Consider the following 7,973-nt stretch of genomic DNA (forward strand, 5'->3'; position numbering starts at 1 on the left):
ACAACAGCCGTTCATCTTTCTAAATGTGCATGCTTTACGAATAAATGTTGATGAAATATAAATACATATTGCCCTGTTACAATACAATTGACTTATATCAGCCTATTTGGTTCCTTTTGGATATCTAGGTTCTTGGTAACACTTCACATTAAGTTACACTTATTCTTGTGTAGTAAAGCAGTAATTAATAGCAACAACATTGTATTACCACGTTGTTACATGTTCATTTCGTAAATGCTGTGCAATTGGATAGAGAAGGTCAGGTGTTTTTGTTTTTACACTATTTGAATAAGGAAAGGTTGTTGAAGGTTGAGGTTGAGAAACCGGCTCTGAACAGTAATCAGTTCGTAATCTCTGCGTCAACCACCCCTTGAGGTAGAAACCATACAATATACTGTGTTTGTGGCATATCTACCGTCGTTACAGCTTCAGATTCTGTTTTCCTTTCACAAAGAGCCTCTTTACCAGGTGAATTCGTTTATTTTCCAATAAAAATGGCCGAATATAGACATCAGCTACATAGCCTTCAATCTATTTTGTCTAGCATGTCTTCTTGAAGATCCCTTATTTAAAACCTAATCACTTATCAATCTGAAAATCATACTCAGAAGGCACGATTCAGATGGTGAACAACACAGTGGCAAAGCTGGGGTAAAGCTGTAGTGCTGAAATGCAAGGCTACATGCACAATACAATACTTTCCCCCGAGGGTGAGTCATAACAAGCTCTATACATTTTGGGTGTGTTTTGGCTGAGTTCCTGAGTAGAGGTAGCAGGGCTGAGCACACTGCTGAGCCATCACAGCTATATAGTGATTTTATGTCACTTTAGTTCATAACAGCAGACATTACCTGGTAAAGAGATTATTTGTAACCCCCCTACCACCTATGCACACTCCACTATTGCCATCACACAGTGCTCGACAGTACGTTGATGAAGGAATTCCATTATTCAATCGCTGTTTATTAAAGTGAGGTAACATACCAATTCTCAAAAGTGTATGTAGCTCAGTTGGTAGAGCATGGCGCTTGTAACGCCAGGGTAGTGGGTTCGATCCCTGGGGACCACCCATACGTAGAATGTATGCACACATGACTGTAAGTCGCTTTGGATAAAAGCGTCTGCTAAATGGCATATATTATTATTATTATTATTATGACCAAACACTGGCTTGGTTAAACAGACACAAAAAAACCAAGTGTCCCTTTAGTGGTTTTACACATCATCATGATGATGTGGCAGCAACTTGCTTTTTGAACAGTCTATATCTTGAAAACTTGATTGCTGTGACATGCAACACATTTTGGGAATCTATCAACAGTGGACTAATGATTTTTTTTTGAGTGGATTATTCCTTTAACCAGGACTAGGATATATGGACATATATAAAATATGGGCATATATCTTGGTCCAGGACCAGGATATATGGGCAAAACATTGAATATATGCATTAGGAATATCGTTCTTATAATCATTTTAACAAACCAAACCGTCAATATATTCTATTTGAATATTGGTGTAGTCAATCTCCTAGCTAGACACCCTGCTAAGATCTCTCTGCAAATTAACCACCAATATATCAAGGCAGATTCATGGTACCTGATAATACCAAATAGGAGTTTCAAATCAAAATCAAAATTAAATTAATTCAATCTAATGAAATGAATCCATTCTCATGAAATCATGCACCACAATATAAATATATAGAGTAGAAATTGACAACAACTAACAAGCTAATGTACAACTGTCAATACATTTGTGTAATATCTTATATGACCTATCAGAACAATAATGTTACTGATAGCTATAGGAAACCGCCAAAATAATGGAAACACTTCACTTGAGTAAATGAGGGATAGTATATTGAAAGCAGGTGCTTTAACCCGGCCAAGGCTTTCGACTCTGTCAATCACCGCATTCTTATTGGTAGACTCAACAGCCTTGGTTTCTCAAATGACTGCCTCGCCTGGTTTACCAACTACTTCTCAGACAGAGATCAGTGTGTCAAATCAGAGGGCCTGTTGCCCAGACCTCTGGCAGTCTCTACGGGGGTGCCACAGGGTTCAATTCTTGGGCAGACTCTTTTCTCTGTATACATCAATGATGTCGCTCTTGCTGCTGGTGATTCTCTGATCCACCTCTAGGCTGACGACACCATTTTGTATACTTCTGTCCCTTCTTTGGACACTGTGTTAACTAACCTCCATACGAGCTTCGATGCCATACAACACTCCTTCCATGGCCTCCAGCTGCTCTTAAATGCAAGTAAAACTAAATGCATGCTCTTCAACCGATTGCTGACCGCACCTGCCTGCCCGTCTAGCATCACTAATCTGGACGGTTCTGATTTAGAATATGTGGACAACTACAAATACCTAGGTGTCTGGTTAGACTGTAAACTATCCTTCCAGACTCACATTAAGCATCTCCAATCCAAAATTAAATCTAGAATCGGCCTCCTATTTCACAACAAAGCATCCTTCACTCATGATGCCAAACATACCCTCGTTAAACTGACTATCCTACCGATCCTTGACTTCGGCGATGTCATTTACAAAATAGCCTCCAACACTCGACTCAGCAAATTGGATGCAGTCTATCACAGTGCCATCCGTTTTGTCACCAAAGCCCCATATACTACCCACCACTGCGACCTGTATGATCTCACTGGTCCTCGCTTCATATTCGTTGCCAAACCCACTGGCTCCAGGTCATCTATATGTCTTTGCCAGGTAAAGCCCCGCCGTACCTCAGCTCACTGGTCACCATAGCAGCACCCAACCTTAGCACGCGCACCAGCAGGCATATTTCACTGGTCACCCCCAAAGCCAATTCCTCCTTTGGCCGCCTTTCCTTACAGTTCTCTGCTGCCAATTGGAACTAACTGCAAAAATCACTGAAGCTGGAGACTCATATCTCCCTCACTAACTTTAAGCATCAGCTGTCAGAGCAGCTTACAGATCATTGCACCTGTACACACCCCATCTGTAAATAGCCCACCCAACTAACTCATCCCCATTATGTTATTTTGCTCCTTTGCACCTCAGTATCTCTACTTGCACATTCATCTTCTGCACATCTATCGCTCGTGTTTAATTGCTAAATTGTAATTATTTCACCACTATGGCCTGTTTATTGCCTCCCTAATCTTACTTCCTTTGCACACACTGTATATAGACTATTATATTGTGTTATTAACTGTACATTTGTTTATTCCATGTGTAACTCTGTGTTGTTTGTGTCGCACTGCTTTGCTTTATCTTGGCCAGATCGCAGTGGTAAATGATAACTTGTTCTCAACTGGCCTACCTGGTTAAATAAAGGTGAAATATATATCTTTTTTAAAACACAGGTGTGGTTCCTGAGTTAATTAAGCAATTAACATTAAGTAATGCTCAGGGTCATGTATAAAAATGCTGGGCAGGCCATTATTTTAGCTACCATGACTATGCCCCAATAGGATGGCAATCCCTCCATCCACAGGGCACGAGTAGTCACTGAATGGTTTGATGAGCATGAAAATGATGTAAACCATATGCCATGTCCATCTCAGTCACCATATCTATACCCAATTGAACACTTATGGGAGATTCTGGAGCGACGCCTGAGACAGTGCTTTCCAACACCATCAATAAAACACAAAATTATGTAATTTCTTGTCAAAGAATGGTATCGCATCCCTCCAATAGAGTTCTGGACACTTGAATAATCCATGCCAAGGTGCAATGAAGCTGTTCTGGCTCATGGTTGCCCAACGCCCTATAGTACACTTTATGTTGGTATTTATCTTGGCAGTTGCCTGTATAGGTTACTTTAGATCACTCACCTTGTTTGATAAAGCAGATCTAAGTGCATCCACATGTACTGTACTTATGAGGCCAGTTGAAAATGAGACACTAGCATCTCCATTGAGATTATCAAGTTTGACAGGAAACCATGGAAAGATTTGATTCATACAATTTGGTGAAACAAGATCCTGTGGTGCTATTCCACCTGTGCAATCCAAGCATAAAGGAATCTGTGCAGCAAAGCTTACCTTATTATGTAGCTAAAGTAGGTGTCACTTGTCAGGCAACAGCCTATGGACTGCAGTATCTCCTAGTGCAGGCCCAGATCCAGAAAAGAATATATCAGAACCCCAAATCAATGTAATGCCAGGGTTCTGTCCTGTTCTGTTGGTAGGGAGTGGGTCCCAGCAACCATCTTCTACTGCTCTGCTTTACATTTCAAATCCAGGTTGAATGACAGATATTTCCATAAACCCTTTTTAAATATTTAAATTAAGCAACATGGGACAGAGACCAAAGCTATCCTTTACAACAAAGCCAGTTTCACTGGATTGATAATGATAATTAAAACATGGTAATAAAACATCATCATACTGTATTACTCTTCTCCAACTTACTCCAACTTTTGACTTCGGTTTACACCCGCAGCTTCCTCATCATCCTTTCAAATGCATTTCTTTATGTCATACAGTTTCCAATGTTGTTCTGCCCCTGAACAAGGCAGTTAACCCACTGTTCCCCAGTAGGCTGTCATTGTAAATAAGAATTTGTTCTTAACCGACTTGCCTAGTTAAATGAAGGTTCATTTAACAAATGTGTCTCAAATAGCTAAATTGATCAACTTGAACAATCCAAATGTTTATATTTTTGAAAGTACAAACTATTTTGTGAGTTTTCTGTGTATGGAGAAGTAATATCTGATTGTCCTTTCTATCTTAAATTGTATATACAGTTTTGTTATTTTGATGTGTAGAGACGGCATCAAAGTTACTGTTGAAGTATTTGGTTGTCCATATTTGCAGAATTTGGTAAGGAAACTTGTCTATCAAAATATGATTGTGGCCCTCCAACAGGGGTCTTCAGCTGTACCCATAGGATAACTCATTTTGGTTCCATGTAGAACCCTTTTTAATTCCAGGTAGAGCCCTTTTGGCTTCCATGTAGAACCCTCTGTGGAAAGGGTTCTACATGGAACCCAAAAGGGTTCTACCTGAAACCAAAAAGGGTTCTTCAAAGGCTTCTCTTATGGATCAGCTGAAGAATCCCTTTAAGCTCTAGATAACACCTGTTTTTCTAAGAGTGTATCTACCAGTGTGTCAAGCCTGTAAACCCAATGTTGCCTTTTTGCAATACTTACAAAACTACCTCTAGCTCTGACTCAGAATGTTTGTTTCTAGATTTTCATTTTTTGTACATAATCACTACATCTGAGAAAAGACAGGAAAACATATTTCATGTCATGTACTTGCTTGGATGACCTACAACATATATCTGTGTAGGGGCCAGTGTGGTGTTAGATGAGTGGACAGTTTTCACATTTTCCAGAGGCTACTGATGCTACAGTAATCATACTGATACTGAACAAATATTATTAAAAGATACATCTGGGCCTAAGGAGATGCACTATACAGCGTTTGACATGATTGCAGGATGCAATTTAGAAAATATTGTATGCTGCTACCAGCTCTCACATCAGAATTAGATGTTCATTCATGTTTCTCAAACTTCAAATTTCAAAGTTGTTCCAAACGACAAGTTTGTTTAACCTCTCTGGGAAATGTGGCCAAAAGCCAGTGAAAATGCAGAGCGCCAAATTCAAATAAATTACTATAAAAATCCACAGCGCCAGCTGTGCCATCAGAGTCCCTGGGTTCGCGCCCAGGCTCTGTCGTAACCGGCCGCGACCGGGAGGTCCGTGGGGCGACGCACAATTGGCCTAGCGTCGTCCGGGTTAGGGAGGGCTTGGTCGGTAGGGATGTCCTTGTCTCATCGCGCACCAGCGACTCCTGTGGTGGGCCGGGCGCAGTGAGCGCTAACCAAGGTTGCCAGGTGCACGGTGTACCCTCCGACACATTGGTGCGACTGGCTTCCGGGTTGGATGCGCGCTGTGTTAAGAAGCAGTACGGCTGGTTGGGTTGTGTATCGGAGGACGCATGACTTTCAACCTTCATCTCTCCCGAGCCCGTACGGGAGTTGTAGCGATGAGACAAGATAGTAGCTACTACAACAATTGGATACCACGAAATTAGGGAGAAAAAAAGGGCAAAAAAATATAAAAATAAAAATCCAACTTTCATGAAATCACACATGTAAGATACCAAATTAAAGCTACACTTGTTGTGAATCCAGCCAACATGTCAGATTTCAAAAAGGCTTTTCGGCAAAAGCAAACGATGCTATTATCTGAGGATAGCACCTCCGTAAATAAAGAGAGAAAAGCATATTTCAACCCTCAGACGCGACACAAAACGCAGAAATAAAAATATAATTCATGCCTTACTTTTGATGAGCTTCTATTGTTGGCACTCCAATATGTCCCATAAACATCACGAATCGTCCTTGTGTTCGATTAATTCCGTCGATATATATCCAAAATGTCCATTTATTTGGTGTGTTTGATCCAGAAAAACACTGGTTCCAACTTGTGCAACGTGACTACAAAATATCTCAAAAGTGACCTGTAAACTTTGCCAAAACATTTCAAACTACTTTTGTTATACAACTTTAGATATTTTTTAACGTAAATAATAGATACAATTGAAAACTGGATGATCTGTGTTCAATACAGGAGGATAACAAACTGTAGCTAGCTTTCTGGTCACGCGCCTCTACCTAACAGTACACTACAAGTGACCCTCGTTCTGAACAGGGCTACTTCTTCATTACACAAAGGAAAAACCTCAACCAATTTCTAAAGACTGTTGATATCCAATGGAAGCGGTAGAAACTGCAAGAAGGTCCCTTAGAAATCTGGATTCCCGCTGAAAACTCATTGAAAAGAAAGTGACCTAAAAAAAACCATCTGAATGGTTTGTCCTCGGGGTTTCGCCTGCTAAATAAGTTATGTTATACTCACAGACATGATTCAAACAGTTTTAGAAACTTCAGAGTGTTTTCTATCCAAATCTACTAATAATGTGCATATCTTATCTTCTGGGGATGAGTAGCAGGCAGTTGAATTTGGGCATGCATTTCATCCGGACGTGAAAATACTGCCCCCTGTCACCAAGAAGTTAAGGATTAACTCCACATTTTTAAGGTTAGGGTTGATTTAGGGTTGAGGCATTCATTCCAAATGGTTAAGGTAACCTTTATTTAACTAGGCAAGTAAGTTATGAGCAAATTCTTATTTACAATGACAGCCTACCCCGGCCAAACCCAGACGACGCTGGGCCAATTCTGCACCGCCCTATGGGACTCCCAATCACAGCTAGATGTGATGCAGCCTGAATTCAAACCAGGGACTGCGGTGACACCTCTTGCACTGGGATGCAGTGCCTTAAAATGACTTAAATGTAAATGTAAATGTTAAACTGCTGCGCCACTCAGGAGGGTTAAGGTTTGGGAGGTAAGGGTTAAGGTTTGGGATAGGCTTAAAACAAAAACATAAAGAACTACTTTATATTTCTGGATTCAAACATGCAACCTTTTGAATCAGAGGCAGTTGCTTACATCCATCCACCATCTCAGTCCCCAATGCCCTAGCAAAATCAAAACCTTCTTGAAGGTAACAGGATGGACGTTGAATACTGACTTGTATCACGGGTGACCTGGCTGGTATTTTTACACTGTTGGGTGTCACAGGGTTAATGAGCATCAGAGACCAAATGCCAACTCAGTAGGCTATAGAGAAGCCAGAGTTAAGTGCAGGCAATTGCATTTCAAATGTGAACAGTTCCAATCTCTCTGCATCACAGTTGTGTGGGGTTGTTGAGACCGTAAGGGAGGATGGCAGGCCCCCTACTTGGCAGGGATGGCTCAAAGCTGTTTGCTTGGTGCTGATGCTGGGATAGAGCTAATGCCAGCAGAGAGGATCCAGTGTAAAATGTTTATTTAGGCTCAGGAGAAAATAAGTTCACTGATAAAAAACACTGGATCAAAATAGATTTTAAGCTTGCAAGAGAAAAGCTTGATACTATTTTGTCTGTTTTCCCTCCCTGATTATCAAGGACAGAATTCATTCCT

The sequence above is a fragment of the Oncorhynchus gorbuscha genome, linkage group LG04 (assembly GCF_021184085.1).
Source record: "Oncorhynchus gorbuscha isolate QuinsamMale2020 ecotype Even-year linkage group LG04, OgorEven_v1.0, whole genome shotgun sequence".
NCBI lineage: Eukaryota > Metazoa > Chordata > Actinopteri > Salmoniformes > Salmonidae > Oncorhynchus > Oncorhynchus gorbuscha.